The sequence below is a fragment of the Lucilia sericata genome, unplaced genomic scaffold (genome assembly GCF_015586225.1).
Source record: "Lucilia sericata isolate MDLA Ls3-8-SP2 unplaced genomic scaffold, ASM1558622v1 Contig000943F_arrow, whole genome shotgun sequence".
NCBI lineage: Eukaryota > Metazoa > Arthropoda > Insecta > Diptera > Calliphoridae > Lucilia > Lucilia sericata.
The window spans coordinates 145,763-163,877 of record NW_023994929.1 but is presented as its reverse complement, the minus strand read 5'-3'; the positions used below and the strand labels follow the sequence as shown (position 1 = coordinate 163,877).

The window sequence follows — 18,115 nt, the reverse complement described above, 5'->3', positions numbered from 1 at the left end:
TATCACTTTTAACTCCTTAAAATGTGCTGCCAACACATCTTCCTGTATTTGCAAAATAATAATCCTTGCAACTTCCTGGTCCTGTTCTCTGCATGTCATCACACACTCCTGTTATCCTAGTTACTATAAATTTTCAAAGTTAATACGTATTTATGTATTTTAGCTTAACTCTTCTCAAACTAACTCTCCCGAAATGTCAATAAAATTTTTAATCTTTTGAAAAACATTCATTCATTCCTATTTTTTTGTGTCACTTGCTGTGAGTGTGATTTGTTCATAATAATAAATATTTTTTTTTTACTGGACTGCAACTCATTATTATCACAGTTTTTTGTTCACTTTTATAAACTTATCTTTTTAAATAGCATTAATGTTTGACCGACCACCCTCTGTGCATTTGTTTAACTGTCTGCTGTGCAGCGGCTGTTGAGTGAGTTTTCAACAAAAAGCTGTGGTGTGTGCCACTTATGGTGTCAATTTTGTTTTAATTCTTTTATTAAGTGACAAGGGTTTTATGTCACCCTTTTTTTGCTTCTTCGTTTTTTTTTTAACTAAACTCATTTCCGTAATGATTGTAAAGATATCAAGAAGATGATTTGTAAAATAATATTTTAATATTTAAAAGGGCAATGGCGGAGGAGAAAAAAATTAACGCCCTTAATTGAGACTTTATAGATTTTATATGAAATTAAAAAAGAAAAGTTTTCAATTAAAAGACTCTATGACTCTTGAAAAAGGAGTTTTTTTAAATGTGTTTAAAAATATTCCTCTATTTATTCTATTAATTTTCTATAAAAAGAGAATTTTTACAAAAATATTCTATGAAAAAGAGAAACTTTGCGAAACTTTCTATAAAAGGAGAAATTTTTCGAAATTTTATAATAAAAGGATAAATTTTCCGAAAATTTTCCAAAGAAAGGATACATTTTCCGAAAATTTTGTATAGAAAAAAGAATTTTTCCAAAAATGTTCTATAGAAAAGAGATTTTTTTTTTAATTTTCTATAGAAAAGAGAAATTTTCCATAGAAAAGAGAAATTTTCTATAGAAAAAAGAAATTTTCCAAAAAAATTCTATAAAACAGATAAATTTTCTACAAAACAGAAAATTTTCTATAAAACAGAGAAATTTTCCGAAATTTTTCTATAAAACAGAGAAATTTTCCGAAATTTTTCTATAGAAAAGAGAAATTTTCCGAAAATTTTCTATAAAACAGAAAATTTTCTATAGAAAAGAGAAATTTTTTATAGAAAAGAGAAATTTTCCGAAAATTTTCTATAAAACAGAAAATTTTCTATAGAAAAGAGAAATTTTTTATAGAAAAGAGAAATTTTCCGAAAATTTTCTATAGAAAAGAGAAATTTTCCGAAAATTTTCTATAGAAAAGAGAAATTTTCCGAAAATTTTCTATAGAAAAGAGAAATTTTCCGAAAATTTTCTATAGAAAAGAGAAATTTTCCGAAAATTTTCTATAGAGAAGAGAAATTTTCCGAAAATGTTCTATAGAGAAGAGAAATTTTCCGAAAATGTTCTATAGAAAAGACAAATTTTCTGTAAAAAAAGAAATTTTCCGCAAATTTTCTATAAAAAAATTAATTTTCCGCAAATTTTCTATGAAAAAGAGAAATTTTCTATGAAAAAGAGAAATTTTCTATGAAAAAGAGAAATTTTCCGAAAATTTTCTATAGAAAAGAAACATTTTTTGAAAATTTTCTATAGAAAAGAGAAATTTTCTGAAAATTTTCTATAGAAAAGAGAAATTATAAAACAGATAAATTTTCCGCAAATTTTCTATAAAAAAAACAGAAATTTTCCGCAAATTTTCTATAAAAAGAGAAATTTTATGAAAATTATTAGTTTTCCGGAAATCTTAAGAAAATTGTTAAAAATGTTCTATTAAAAGAGAAATTTTAGCAATTTTTGCTATAAAACATATCAAAAAAGTAATATTTTCTATAAAAAGAACATTTTCTATTCAAAGAGAAATTTCCTTAAAATTTCTATAAAAACAGGAAAATTTCATAAATTCTCTACAAAAAAGTGAAAAATTTTGAACAAATTTTTAAATTATCTAGTGTTTGGATAATTTTTCTATATAGAGAATTTCGCATAAGTTTTGATAATTTTTTTTTAATTAATCAAAAAGGCGTGTCGCTTTTGTATAATAAAATTTTCATTCTAGCGTCTCATTAGTTTATGTTAGTTTTTTTAACAAAATTTCATGATAATTTTTTTTTCTCCATACTTTTAATAATAAATTGTCCACTACTGAGGTCATTTTGTTCAATTCCTTAACAAAATGTGTTGTTGTTTTTTTGTTTTTGTTCACTATATTTAATCTCGACTTGTTGATATTGTTTGTTGTAGACATATTTTGTATTGGAAATTTATTGATGGCAACAACCTTAAGATCTGTCACTTCTCTATGAATAGAAATACGAACAAAAAAAATATTGTCAAAATGTCAATTAGTTTGTGGTTGTTGTTGTTTTATTGGAAATATACAACAAATAAGAGACAACATGACAATAACCAATTATGTATGATCATGTATGGTCACGCAGTAAATGTACAACGAATTGAATTGAAATTTTTGTTGAACAAAAAAAATGTTTAAAACAAAGTTGTATTCACAAGCAAACAACAAATAAATGGCAACATTTATTTATTTATTTGTTTAGAATCAATAATGTGAACATATAAAAAGATGAATCAGAAAATATTTCAAATGTAAAAAGTTTCATAGAGAGAGAGAGAGAGAGAGCAGAGGAGAGGAAAAAAAGGTTGAAAAAGATGTTTATCTAGATAAAACACGAAAAATATCCAAATATGGCAAAACAAATTAACAAATTATTGACAGTGTATTTTAACAATTTTTTTTAATAAGAGATGGTGGTGTATAGCTTTTTTATTATTAAATAAATATTAACAGTGTCTGTCAAAAGTTTTGAATTAAGGTTAATTTGAAATTTTGACAGGAGACAATCCTTTTTAAGTAGCGCTAAACAAATCTTAAACACTTTATAGATAAATAGATAAATGGATAGATAGATAGATAGATAGATAGATAGATAGATAGATAGATAGATAGATAGATAGATAGATAGATAGATAGATAGATAGATAGATAGATAGATAGATAGATAGTTAGATAGATAGATAGATAGATGATAGATAGATAGATAGATAGATAGATAGATAGATAGATAGATAGATTAGATAGATAGATAGATAGATAGATAGATAGATAGATAGATAGATAGATAGATAGATAGATAGATAGATAGATAGATAGATAGATAGATAGATAGATAGATAGATAGATAGATAGATAGATAGATAGATAGATAGATAGATAGATAGATAGATAGATAGATAGATAGATAGATAGATAGATAGATAGATAGATAGATAGATAGATAGATAGATAGATAGATAGATAGATAGGTAGATAGATAGATAGATAGATAGATAGATAGATAGATAGATAGATAGATAGATAGATAGATAGATAGATAGATAGATAGATAGATAGATAGATAGATAGATAGATAGATAGATAGATAGATAGATAGATATAGATAGATAGATAGATAGATAGATAGATATATAGATAGATAGATAGATAGATATAGATAGATAGATAGATAGATAGATAGATAGATGATAGATAGATAGATAGATAGATAGATAGATAGATAGATATAGATAGATAGATAGATAGATAGCTAGATAGATAGATAGATAGATAGATAGTAGATAGATAGATAGATAGATAGATAGATAGATAGATAGATAGATAGATAGATAGATAGATAGATAGATAGATAGATAGATAGATAGATAGATAGAGATTAGATAGATAGATAGATAGATATAGATAGATAGAGTAGATAGATAGAGATAGATAGATAGATAGATAGATAGAGATAGATAGATAGATAGATAGATAGATAGATAGATAGATAGATAGATAGATAGATAGATAGATAGATAGATAGATAGATAGATAGATAGATAGATAGATAGATAGATAGATAGATAGATAGATAGATAGATAGATAGATAGATAGATAGATAGCTGGGCCCAAATAATCATTCAAATAAATCGCCTTAATAACACAAAAAGAACAAATTTATTAATTTTTCACAAATCTTAGAATTTTCAAAAATGTCTCAAACCTAAATTGATATAAATTTTTGTTGTATAAAATACTATTAAGAAAACATTTGAGGAACTTTGAAATTAAGAAATTTCTCCAATTAAGAATAAATTTCCTTATTTTTTTCTAATTCTCTCTTTTTTTCCCAGAATTAGACATATTTAGTTTCAAAACTGTTATCTAATTTCTTCAAAGAAAAAAAATAAATTTAAATTCTCTTTTATTCTTTGTTATAGTTGCTGCTTATCGTCTTAACCATTTCAAAATAAATGATGTGTTTCATGCACATTTTTTATTCGAAAAAAAGAAAAAATTATATCTAAAAGATATCAAAATGATTAATTATGTAACAAATACATAATATTGTGGTTCTTATTCTAAAAGTAGTAGTGTTAGTGTAAGCATGTGTTTAAAAAATATTTCAGCTATCTATGTATCTGCTATTTTAAAACAACTTTATTCGTATAACAACTAAAAAAAAATATTCATATAATATCTATAATATAAGAGTTAGAATGTCATTAAAAACCAAAAAAAAAAAACAGAAACAAAAACGATAAAAATTTATAACCAACCAACAGTCAGATAAACTTTTAAATAAAAATTATATTCATACATACGTATAGAAAAACATTAGACAAAAAGAATCTATCTAGCATGTCGAATATGCTATATATTTTCAAACAAATCTACAAACATTTATCTTTATATAATATTTTTTTTGTTTTATCATAAAAACCAAAAATTTAATTGACTTGTAGTAGAAAGAAAGGGTTGATAACAGAGAGAGAGAGAGAGAGGGGGGGGAGTAGTTGCAGTTAAGGGGGAGACGTAAAAGATAATGTAATCTAATAAAAAAAGGGAGTTATTTTGCAATGCAGTTGAGGTCAGCAGGAAATAAAACTAAAAACATGATGTTTTAATGGGTCCTATGGAAGTAAAGCTCAAGACATGGGTTCAAAGTTGACATTAAATCGCCTCAAGAACTATTTCTGAAGAAATTAAAAAAATGTTGTAGGAAAAAATTATTTTTTAAAAAAAAAGAGAGAATTTTCAAAACTTTTCTATAAAAAGAGAGAATTTTCCAAATAATTTCTATAAAAAGAGAAATTTTGGGAAAATGTTATATTAAAGTGAGAATTTTTCAAAAGTTTTCTATAACAGAAATCTTTAAAAGATATATTTTTCTGCATATTGTCAAAATTTTCTATTAAAATAGAAATTTCTTTATATAAATTCTGTATAAAAAGAGAATTTCTATGAAAATTCTTTATAAAAGAGAAATATTTAATTTTCTGCAAAAAAAGAGAAAAAATTTCGAAGAATTTTTTTTATAAAAAGAAAATTTCAGAATATTTTTCTATAAAAAGAGAAAATATCAAAAAATTTTTCGAAAAATTTTCTATAGAAAGAGAAATTTTACGAAAATATTTTTATAAAAAGAAAAATTTTTAGAAAATTTTCCAACAAAAGAGATTTTTTTTTGAAAATTTTCCATAAAAAAAGAGAAATTCTTAGAAAATGTTCTATATAAAGAGATAATTTCGGAGCATTTTCTTTAAAATGAGAATTTTTCAGGAAAATTTTCTATGAAAAAAAAAAATGTTATAAACAATTTATATAAAAAGAGATATTATATTTTTCTATATAAAGAGAATTTTTCTGAAAAATTTTTTATGAAATTAAAGATTTTCTATAAAAAGAAAAAGTAGGCGAGATGCCACACCCACAAACAAAATATATATTAAAATTAGCATATTTCAGAAACTGCAATAGATAGAGTCCTCAAATTTTATGTGGGCAATTTTGACATTCGTTTGAGCATTTGAGGACAAAATGGTCGAAATGGCTGTAGGGGGCGTGGCATCTCCCATATAAAGAAAATATTAAATCAGAGTATCTGAGAAAACATAACAGTTATAATCCTAACGGAGCCATAATGATACTCATTATGATTGTTTAAAAGAAAATGGGCGGACTAGAAATAGGGGGCGGAGCATCCCCTCTTGTATTAAATACAATAATTCGTATAACTGGGAAACCATCAGAGCTAGAAATCTTAAATTTTGCACGGGCAATATTAAAAACCATATGAACAATTTGGGGGGGTTAATGGCCGGACTAGCAATAGGGGGCGTGGCACCTCTTATATTAATTAAATAAAAAATTCTTATTTCTCGGAACCTATTTGGGCTAGAATACCTAAATTTTGCACGAAGAACTTTGACATCAATGTTAAGATTTGGGTGCTAAATTGGCGGACTAGCAATAGGGGGCGTGGTACCTCCTATATGAGTTAAATACACAAATTTGCATGTCTCGCAAAATATTAGAGTTAGAATTCTCAAATTTTCCACGAAGAACTTTAACAAGGGAAAAGAAAATTAAAATTCGTATATTTGGGAAAATATTAGATTATTAAAATTTTTCATATGTTACATTAAAATACAAATAGACGTTTGGAAAAAATTTCTTAAACTTAATAAAAGAATTGACAATTTCGTGCTCAAATCAATCCGGTATGTACTTGATTCAAGTACTGATTAGTTAAGTAGAGAAACCCTAATTTAAACCCTTTCAAGAACAAATTGATCTTCTTGTGTAGATTTTTCTTTCTGTGTACTAGTTCATTATTTATAATAAACTTACTAGATTTTTTCTAAGAAAGTTAAAATCATGATATTTAAAACTTTTATTTCCCCAAAAAAATTTTTTAAACTCAGATAAATATTTCCCCACAAGATCAATTCAAATGATAAATTTTCTACAAAACAAAATTAGTAACACTTGGCTTGTTTTTTAAATCAAGATTTTATTTTTTTGTGATTAATTTTATCTTTTCCCCACACTCTTTTTAATAATTTCAAGAAAAACAAACTTAATAAGAAATGTTTTTCAAAAAAAAAAGATAACTTTACAATTTAATACCAAAAATTTCGTGTTAAATATTAACAAAAAAACTGAAATGAAATGCTATCAAATCTTCCTACGTCCCTGATGATTTGATAGCATTTAAATTTAGCTTAGTTGCAACATGAGGAGGCAAGTGTATGGAAAAATAAGAGATAACTACAAACTTTTTTTTTGGATTTTTTGCTCTGTTGTGTTACCAAACTTATAGACCATGATAGTAAACATGAAAAACAACAACAATAACACAGACATCTATAAAACATCATATAAAACACACAACAAACACTAACGCCAACAGTTAGAAGAAGTAGAAGTAGTAGTCATCGTAGCAATCTACTCGATACAATATACACAATACAAACAGCAAAATTACAACATTATCATCATCACCAGCAGCAACAACAACAACAACAGCAATAATACTAAAGACCTAGAGAGGAGAGAGAGCAGCAGCAACAAAAATAAATATTAAACATCACAACACAACAGAAGCATCTGCAAGTATGCAGTTTTTATAGATAAGGAAAAGCATTCATGAATTTTAAAGATAACAAACGAACGAACGTATACATTGTTATTGCTGTAGTTGTTGTTTTTATTATTATTTTTGTTATAGTATCACAACAAGAGCAATGTTCAACAGCAACAGCAGCAAACTGACAAACAAACCATCCAACCAACCAACAAATAGATAGACAGTTAAACAATCCAACAGATATTCAAACGTAAATAGAGTAACAGATAAATACTAGAATGAACCATTTCTATACACCACCCCACAATAAACAAACTAAACTAAACCATCAACATCATCAATACTCTCATACCAAGAATATTTTCAGAAATAAGACAAAAAAAAAAACATTCTAGTCATATCTCTTGTTTGCATGATAGATACTACTACTACTAGTTGCAATAATAATAAAAATATGAATATTTTTAATATAAGAAAAACAAAGTTAAACAATATTTAAGTATAAGTCCACTTATCTATCGTAACAAATTCATATTTTCTGTTGCAGTTACAAAATAGAAATAAAGAATATCTGAGCAAGAAAATTTTGAATTGACAAGTGTCAGAAGATTTCTTTGTTATTGTAAAGATAATAATATTGTAAAACACCCAATAATAGATAGATTTTGTTGTTATAATTTACAAACTTATAATATGAATACCGATTACAATGAAAACCACAAGCGTCAATGTTATATTTCAAACCGGTTCAGACGACTACAAGAGTCAACTTTCCTGTAGAAATTGCCACTAGACTAGAGTCAAGTTTACTATAGAAATTGACTCTAGATTAGAGTCAACTTTCCTATAGAAATTAACTCTAGACTAAAGTCAACTTTCCTATGGAAATTGACTCTAGACTAAACACAAAATTGACTCTAGAATAAAGTCAACTTTCCAAAAGAAATTGACTCTAGACTAGAGTCAACTTTCTTATAGAAATTTACTCTAGACTAGAGTCAAGTTTCCTATAGAAATAGACTCTCGATTAGAGTCAACTTTCCTATAGAAATTAACTCTAGACTAGAGTCAACTTTGCTATAGAAATTGACTGTAGACTAGAGTCAACTTTCCTATAGAAATTGACTCTAGACTAGAGTCAACTTCCCTATAGAAATTGACTCTAGACTAAAGTCAACTTTCTTATAGAAATTAACTCTAGACTAGAGTCAACTTTCCTATAGAAATTAACTCTAGACTAGAGTCAACTTTCCTATAGAAATTAACTCTAGACTAGAGTCAACTTTCCTATAGAAATTAACTCTAGACTAGAGTCAACTTTCCTATAGAAATTAACTCTAGACTAGAGTCAACTTTCCTATAGAAATTAACTCTAGACTAGAGTCAACTTTCCTATAGAAATTTACTCTAGACTAGAGTCAACTTTCCTATAGAAATTTACTCTAGACGAGAGCCAACTTTCCTATAGAAATTGACTCTAGACTAGAGTCAACTTTCCTATAGAAATTGACTCTAGACTAGAGTCAACTTTCCTATAGAAATTGACTCTAGACTAGAGTCAACTTTCCTATAGAAATTGACTCTAGACAAGAGTCAACTTTCCTATAGAAATTGACTCTAGACTAGAGTCAACTTTCCTATAGAAATTGACTCTAGACTAGAGTCAACTTTCCTATAGAAATTGACTCTAGACTAGAGTCAACTTTCCTATAGAAATTGACTCTAGACTAGAGTCAACTTTCCTATAGAAATTGACTCTAGACTAGAGTCAACTTTCCTATAGAAATTGACTCTAGTCTAGAGTCAACTTTCCTATAGAAATTGACTCTAGTCTAGAGTCAACTTTCCTATAGAAATTGACTCCAGTCTAGAGTCAACTTTCCTATAGAAATTGACTCTAGTCTAGAGTCAACTTTCCTATAGAAATTGACTCTAGTCTAGAGTCAACTTTCCTATAGAAATTGACTCTAGTCTAGAGTCAACTTTCCTATAGAAATTGACTCAAGTCTAGAGTCAACTTTCCTTTAGAAATTGACTCTAGTCTAGAGTCAACTTTCCTATAGAAATTTACTCTAGACTAGAATCAGCTTTCCTATAGAAATTAACTCTAGACTAGAGTCAACTTTCCTATAGAAATTGACTCTAGACTAGAGTTAACTTTTCTATAGAAATTGACTTTAATCTAAGGTCAACTTTCCTATAGAAATTATCTCTAGATTGTAGTCAACTTTTCTGTAGAAGATGACTCTAGACTAGAGTCTAGAGTCGCCTGTGGCTTTAATTGTAATTCTCTCCTTAGTTTCAATACAAATTCCACAAATATTATTTGTAATAAACAAAATATTTGTCACATCAAACTAACTTACAAATTTTTGATTTAACATTAACACCCAAGATAAACTTCCCAAAAGAAAAAGGGAGAAGGGATGTCTGTTACACACAAACAACCACCTCTTTAAATTTATATTCAAGATCCCACTTAATATTCATATCTCTGTTCTTTTTTTTTTTTTTTTTTTTTTTTTTTTTTTTGTCATCATACTTTATAAAACGCCCACTTTAGCTGTGATAAAGGACAGAGCCAGAAAGAAAGCAACAACCAAACGTACGACCAACCAAAAATGTATATCAGCACAATCATCACATCACATTAAGACAGTGTCAAGAGACGTCAGTATTTGATAGATTTACAAAATGTTGTGGAAAAAGTCAAATGATTTACAAAATTAATGATGAGAAAAAAAATATATGTATTTGAGAACTATGAAATGCATATAATTTAAAATCCTGTCTAGGGAGTTAGGGGTGTTTTTTTTGTTAATTTTTAATTTATATTTATCAGTGATAAGCAGAGTTTTTAATGGTTGCGTGTGTGTGTGTGCTGCTGCTGATATTGTGGGAAAATAGATTAGTATATTTTTTTGTGGAAAATAAGAATTCGTTATCTTTAATAAACATTTGGTTAAGAGGATTTTAATGAAAATCCTTAGTGAGGGTTTTTGGAGTAAGGAAATGTATATGTTTGTGATAAATGTTTCTAAAAAGCTAGAGTTGGGTGTATTGTGTATTGTGTTACTCTTTATCTTGTATAGGAAATATTGTTCTGTATCCTGGTATGCTAAATACTTTTCTAGTTCAACCAATTTTCCATGACTATTATCTCAAGACCCTATAATCGTATGTCCTGATATTATTAGTTGATTGCATTTTATCCTGCACTTGTCTTTCGAATACTTCAAAGTATAATTTCCTCCTTTTTCCTTAACCCTGAACATTAATTATACATTTTTTTTTCTAATTTTCAACAATTTTTCAAAAATATATTACTCTACACTACTTTTACTGAAACCCTTAATAAGCATTATAAAATCATATTTCTTAAGCTTAGTGGCTGGTGGGAAGCCATTAAAAAATTTATAAACTCGTAAATTTTTAACATAAATTACATACTTATGCTACAACATTTCTTTCATTCGTTTTGTTGCTCAAACTCTAAATATTTTTACAAATAGTATTAACGATAAAATACCGGATATGAGCTTATAAACATAAAGATATCTTCGACAAACCAAACTGCTGGCTAACTCTTTTATACTACTCCTGAACCCCCATTTTTAAAAGTCATAAATAAGTTGTACACATAGAGACGGAAAGTAAAATAAATATTTAAAGTTAATCCTTTCATTGCTTACCACTCATAAATGTTTACTCACACCAACCAATACACAAACAAAATAGGAAAAATATCCTTTTTTCGCCAAAAAATGCTTTATCAAATGTTTGAAATCTTTTATACACAAACCACCAAAAAGGAAAGAAGAAAATAACGAAGAAAGTAAAACAGAGAAAAATAGATGTGTGCGATGCTGATGATAATGCTGACGACGACGATGTTGGTTTGTTTGCCTGCTGGTTGGAAAAACTTGGTCTTAGGGCCACAAAAGCAAAAAAAGTTTTATAGTATTGTTAACTCACCACTTCTTACAGTTTACAACAACGCAACACACACACACATTCCAAGGCAAACTGTGGCATCAACATCATCGTCATCATGCTCATCATCAGAGTCATAAAAATATGAAACACTGTGGCCACATATCCTGACTAAGCTAATGCTAACTGTTTGGTTGGTTGGTCCATCGATATCTCTACTTACTCATGAATATAAACTCTCTGCTCCAACACCAACACCGCCACCAACTAGTAGTGCCTTTAGTGTGGTAAGTTATGAACTCAAAAACGTCCAATATATGGCATATCATCTATGTATGTCTGTATGTGTGTTGGTTTATGCGTTTTAAGTGAAAACGAAGAGTTTGAGTATTTACGGGTAATATAAACCATTGGATAAATTTTCTTATCTTTGACGACCAGACGATATTATAATGCAATTTTATGTTGTTAAAATCCATATTTTATACATTTTTTTTCATACTCCTCATTTTTATCCTCGTTTTTCCTTGTTTTTTTTTGGGTAACAAAACGAAATTATGAAATAATATGAATTTTTTGTATAAATTTATGTTTTGGAAATATAAAATCCGTTATATATTGACGCAATTTATATGATATTTATTAGAAGGATTATCTGAGGAAAAGGTAAAGGATTTATTTTTTTTATATTTTCTGTTTTGAGCATTTTCACGTTTTAAGATGGTCATTAGTAAAAAGGTTTATGATAAGGCTAATATTTAATGTTTGAAAGGATTAAATTTAATCGTGCTAGAACAGTTTTCTATAGAAAATCATCCTACAATCTAATGCAACGTTGGCTATAGGTATATAGGCTCAAGTATATAGTAAATTTTTATAGGAAAATTGGCTCAAGTCTAGAGTTAATTTTTATAGGAAAGTTGATTCTAGTTCTAGAGTCAATTTCTATAGGAAAGTTGACTCTAATCTAGAGTCAAGTTTTATACAAAAGTTGTCTTTAATCTAGAGTAAATTTCTATACAAAAGTTGCCTCTAGTCTAAAGTCAATTTCTATAGGAAACTTGACTCTAGTTTAGAGTCAATTTCTACAGGAAACTTGACTCTAGTTTAGAGTCAATTTCTATAGGAAAGTTGACTCTAGTCTAAAGTCAATTTCTATAGGAAAGCTGGCTCTAGTCTAGAGTCAATTTCTATAGGAAAGTTGACTCTAGTCTAAAGTCAATTTCTATAGGAAAGTTGACTCTAGACTAGAGTCAATTTCTATAGGAGAGTTAACTCTAGTCTAAAGTCAATTTCTATAGGAAAGATGAATCTAGTATAGAGTCAATTTCAATAGGAAAGTTGACTCTAGTCTAGAGTCAATTTCAATAGGAAAGTTGACTCTAGTCTATAGTCAATTTCTACAGGAAAGTTGACTCTAGTCTAGAGGCAATTTCTATAGGAAAGTTGACTCTAATCTAGAGTCAATTTCTATAGGAAAGTTGACTCTAGTCTAGAGTATATTTCCAGAGGAAAGTTGGCTCTAGTCTAAAGTCAATTTCTATAGGAAAGTTGACTCTAATCTAGAGTCAATTTCTATAAGAAAGTTGACTCTAGTCCAAAGTTAATTTCTATGGAAAAATTGGCTCTAGTCTAGAGTCAATTTCTATAGGAAAGTTGAGTTTAGTCTAGAGTCAATTTCTATAGGAAAGTTGAGTCTAGTCTAGAGTCAATTTCTATAGTAAAGTTGGCTCTAATCTAGAGTCAATTTCTAAAGGAAAGTTGGCTCTAATCTAGAGTCAATTTCTATAAGAAAGTTGACTCTAGTCTAGAGTCAATTTCTATAGGAAAGTTGACTCTAGTCTAGAGTCAATTTCTATAGGAAAGTTGGCTCTAATCTAGTGTCAATTTCTATAGGAAAGTTGGCTCTAATCTAGAGTCAATTTCTATAAGAAAGTTGGCTCTAGTCTAGAGTCAATTTCTATAAGAAAGTTGACTCTAATCTGGAGTCCATTTCTCTAGGAAAGCTGACTCTACTCTAGATACAATTTCTATAGGAAAGTTGACATTATTCTAGAGACAATTTCTTTACTAAATTTGACTCTAGTCTAGAGTCAATTTCTTTAGGAAATTTGGCTCTAATCTAGAGTCAATTTCTATAGGAAAGTTGGCTCTAGTCTACAGTCAATTTCTATAGGCAAGTTGACTCTAGTCTAGAGTCAATATCTATAGGAAAGTTGGCTCTAGTCTTGAGTCAATTTCTATAAGAAAGTTGACTCTATTCTAGATTCAATTTCAAAAGAAAATCGACTCTAGTCCGCAGTCAATTTCTATAGGAAAGTTGACTCTAGTCTAGAGTCAATTTCTATAGGAAAGTTGACTATAGTCTAGAGACAATTTCTATAGGAAAGTTGACTCTAGTCTAGAGTCAATTTCTATAGAAAAGGTGACTCTAGTCTAGAGTCAATTTCTTTAGGAAAGTTGCCCCTAGTCATTTCCTATAGAATCAATTTCTCTATAAGAAAATTTTTATTTGTTTGATATTAAAATTCTAGGAATATTCGCGATAATCAAAATGTTTTAAAATAACTCATTAAATTTGTTCTACAAAATAAATTTATTTATTTTTTTTTAATAAATAAAATAATTTTTTAACTCATAAACTACTAAACAAATGATGATGGTGTTTTAACAACAAAATAACTGAAAAGAAATCATGCAGTAACAATTTTTTTTCTCTGTTTCTTATCAGCCACAATCACTGACTTTCAGGCAACGATTGTTGTCGATTCCAAAATGTTGTTAATAACAACAACAAAAAAAACTAAACAAACAGGCATCAAGCAATTGCAGCTGAAATTAAACACAAAAGTATGGCATGAAATTCATTGTAATTGTTAAATATGAATAAACGGCAGAGTTTAAAGGCAGTTGTTTAAAGGAATGAAGAGGAGAAGAGCTGCAAAACTGTTTTTTTTAAGATTTTCAAAAGCTTTTTGTTATAGTTGGTTGGAGAGAAAAGCTTAAAATATTTATCAAAATAATTAGGATTGTATAAACTTTAAAACTGTGGGATTAAGTTCAAAAGCTCATTGTTATAGAGGGTAACAAGTTGAAAGCTTAAAATATTTATCAAAAGCTTTGGAATGACATAAACTCAAAGCTCGCTGGCTAAAAGCTTACTATAGACTAGTAAAAACTGGCTAAAAGCTCGCTATTATAGACTAGTAAAAACTTAATATCAAGGGAACCTAGACATAAGATTTTAAAGTATTTACTCTATAAAAGTTCTGTTTTATATTATTTTCCCTGAAAAAAGCCTTCATCAGAAGCAACAAAATTTTTTTTGCCGCTTTTTTTTTTTGTTCGTTCGTCATTTTAAAGGCGAGAGGACCACCGTCCTTAGTGAATGTGTTAAACAGCACGCATTGTGATTATCAGAGAGTGTTACCAGTGTACTAACCTAAAATGCAGCTGTTTTTTTCCTTTAACTTAATGCACAACACCAATAAGCAACAACCAACACAAGCAATTTTAGGCCGTTTTTTTGGCTTCAACTCTATATAAGTCCATTTAACAAACCCTGCATTTCATTCATATCAACCCTAAAAAATCTTTCACACAAAGATTTCCTTTAGCTGATTTTGAGTAGTTTTTTTAACGAAAAAAATATATAACTAAACCTACTTATCCCAACTTAAAGATTTCTGTTACGTTACTCTTATTGTTGTTTGAAATACAGAAATTCGTAAAAATAAACTAAAGCTTTTTTTTGTGCAACTTTAAGAAATAATAAAAATAAAAGAATGAAAAGAGTGAAAAAACGTAAATATGCTGCTTACAGAAAAGTATGTGTTGTATTTTATCGTTAAACAATCGAAGGCAATAAATATCTTACAAATAAGCAAAATGTGTTGGAATGCAAAATCGACCCCATCGTCGTCGTTGTTGTTGTTGTTGTAGTCGTCATCGACAACAAACAACCTTCTCAACCTACTACACAATTGTTATTGGTTGGGATAATATGGCCAGGAAAAAACGTTCCTACTCCTTGCAATACAAATGTTTTTTTTTTTTTTTTGTTTCTTTACACCATAACACACCACCTTCCCAACCCTGCACTCTATCTTTTTGTTTTAATATTATTTCTGTTTCTGCATTGTTATCCTCCAATTTTCAAACAATAATCAGCTTCAACTTTTACGTTAACCCACCATATAACACTAAAAGCTAAAAAGTATTCAAAAAAAACTAAAGGTTGCGCGAAAACAATAATGCAACAAATTTGTGTGAAATCGCACAACAAATCACACATATAAGCCAAGTTCATATAACACTAATGCAGCAACATATTCTACAAACATTTCATACCTTCAACCATATATCGTATCGCAGTTAAGGCGAGTGCATAAGCTTTTTTTCATATATATATTTTTTTATTGTCAAAATGTCGTAAAAAAAAACTAAAACTTAAAAAGTTGAGGTCACGACTGATAAATACAAATTTGTAGTGTTTTTTTCTCTTTAATTTTTTGTTGTATTCATTGTGATTTTATTTTTGAAAAGTTGTCAATTTGTTTGGCGAAAAAAGAGCTTTTTAATTTGATTATTTATGATATTTGAATGAGATCATCAACACGCCTAAAGAAAACGCTTTTAAAAGTTATTAAAATAGCTTGGTTATACAAAATATGTTGTAGTTGTAATTTGAATACATTTTATATCAATATGTATACATAATGGTCGAAAAGCTTAAATCGGTTACCTAGACTTGCGAAAACTTTTACGGTTCTAATAAAGTTTGCAACTATGTATTTAAAACTTTTCTCATATAAATCTTAAGTTTGAAAAAAGCTACCAACACCTTTTGAAAATTTATAAAACTTCAATGTTAAGCTTTAAAGCTTTCTCTTAATATTGTAGATCACTATTTAAGTAAAGAATTTCAACATATAACTAATTTTGCTTTATTTATAACTTTTCTCACATTAATTTTAAGCTTTTTTAGAAAAAAACCCTTCCAACAACTTTGAAATGTTTATAAAGACTTTAAATTTCGGCTTTAGTGAATTAAAGCTCTGCTTTATCAGAAAAAAACTTATAAAGATTTCCATATAAACCTTAAAAGCTTTTGTAAATTAATGCTTAAAGAAAACATAAAAATCTCAATCTAAAAAGCTTTTTTTTCAAATTAATTCTTAATGAAATAATTGTGACACAAAACTAATCTTGCTTTATTTAAAACTTTTCTCATATAAACCAAAAGCTTTTACAGAAAAAGGCTTTAGAAAAGATTTCCAATGAAGAATTAGTTCTGTGACTGGAATCAGTGAAATTTTAAAGACTATTTTATATCGTTTTGTTTTAAAAGTTACCAACATTTTGTAAAAATTATAAAGCTTGCATTTTTAATAATTTTAAGCTTTTTCTATACAAACATTCAAAGCTTTAGTAAATCATTACTCAAAGAAAATATTCATACACAAAACAAATCTGATATTCTTTAAAGCTTTTCTTATAAAAACTTTAAACTTTTTCAAAAAAAAACTTTATAAAAACTTTCAACTTTTTCAAAAGAAAACTTTAAGGCAAGAGTGCCGCCATAGAACTACCTAGCCTAAAACTTAAAAGCTTTTGCAAAAATTAGTACCGTGACCGGTTTTAGAGTAATAAAGTGGCTTCGGAAGTTTAACAAGTTTTAATCATTTAAAGCTTTTTGGTATAAATCTTAATGCTTAAGCGGAAAGCCCGTTGGAAGAATGATTCCTATGGTTCAGTTTTATTTCGTAAGCTTAACAAGCTTTCATTAATTAAAGCTTTTACTTTATAAATCTAAAAGCTTAAGCGGAATGCCCGTAAAAAGAATAATTTCGATTTTCAGTTTTATTTCTAACAAAAGGGAAATGGATTTGTAGGCAAAACTTCAAGTTTTGAAATGTTGTTTAAAGAAATTCTGTAAAAGTTCAAAACCTTAAAAATCATGCTTATTCTATTTCTGTAAACGAAGCTTCTTCTCATATGTAGTACCTTTACATGAACAAGTAACAGCTTGAAGCAACTTTTTAAGAATATAAGTGAAAAGCTTTTCTTAAATGCTGAAGAAAACATTACTATCCAATACAGAAAGTATTAAGCTTTTTTAATAAGCAAAAACAACGTTGCTTAACATCATTCTAAGCTGATCTTAAATAAGTTTTAAGGAAAACATAAAAAAGGTTTTTAAGGAAAGCTTTTTAAGGAAAGCTTAAAAAAGCTTTTTAAGGAAAGCTTAAAAAGCTTTTTAAGAAAAGCTTAAAAAAGCTTTTCTAAACTTTTATCTAAGTTAAATTGATCATACAAATATTAAACTTTCATTGAAAGCTTTAATAGTCTAACTTAAATTAATTCTAAGTTTAAACTTACAATTAGTTAAGCTTCTCCTAGAAAACTTTTTACAACATTGTTGCTTATCTTGCTGACATTCCAACAAAAATCTCTTAAACAAACTGCTTACAGTTTATTAAAATATTAATTATCTAAAAAAATTTAATTATAAAACATAAAACGTCAAACCTCATTACTTGTTGATGTCTACTTTAGTACCTAATAAATTTTGAAAAATATTAAACATATTATGTTATTATGTCAACTTAATATGTGCAACAATGCAACAA

At 27.7% G+C, this 18,115-nt stretch overlaps 1 protein-coding gene across 1 annotated transcript in view; it reads left to right on the top strand.

Annotated features, from left to right (window-relative positions):
• LOC119609152 (zinc finger protein ush) overlaps positions 1–18,115 on the top strand; it is a 50,949-nt gene that overhangs the window by 11,316 nt on the left and 21,518 nt on the right. The window lies entirely within an intron of this gene.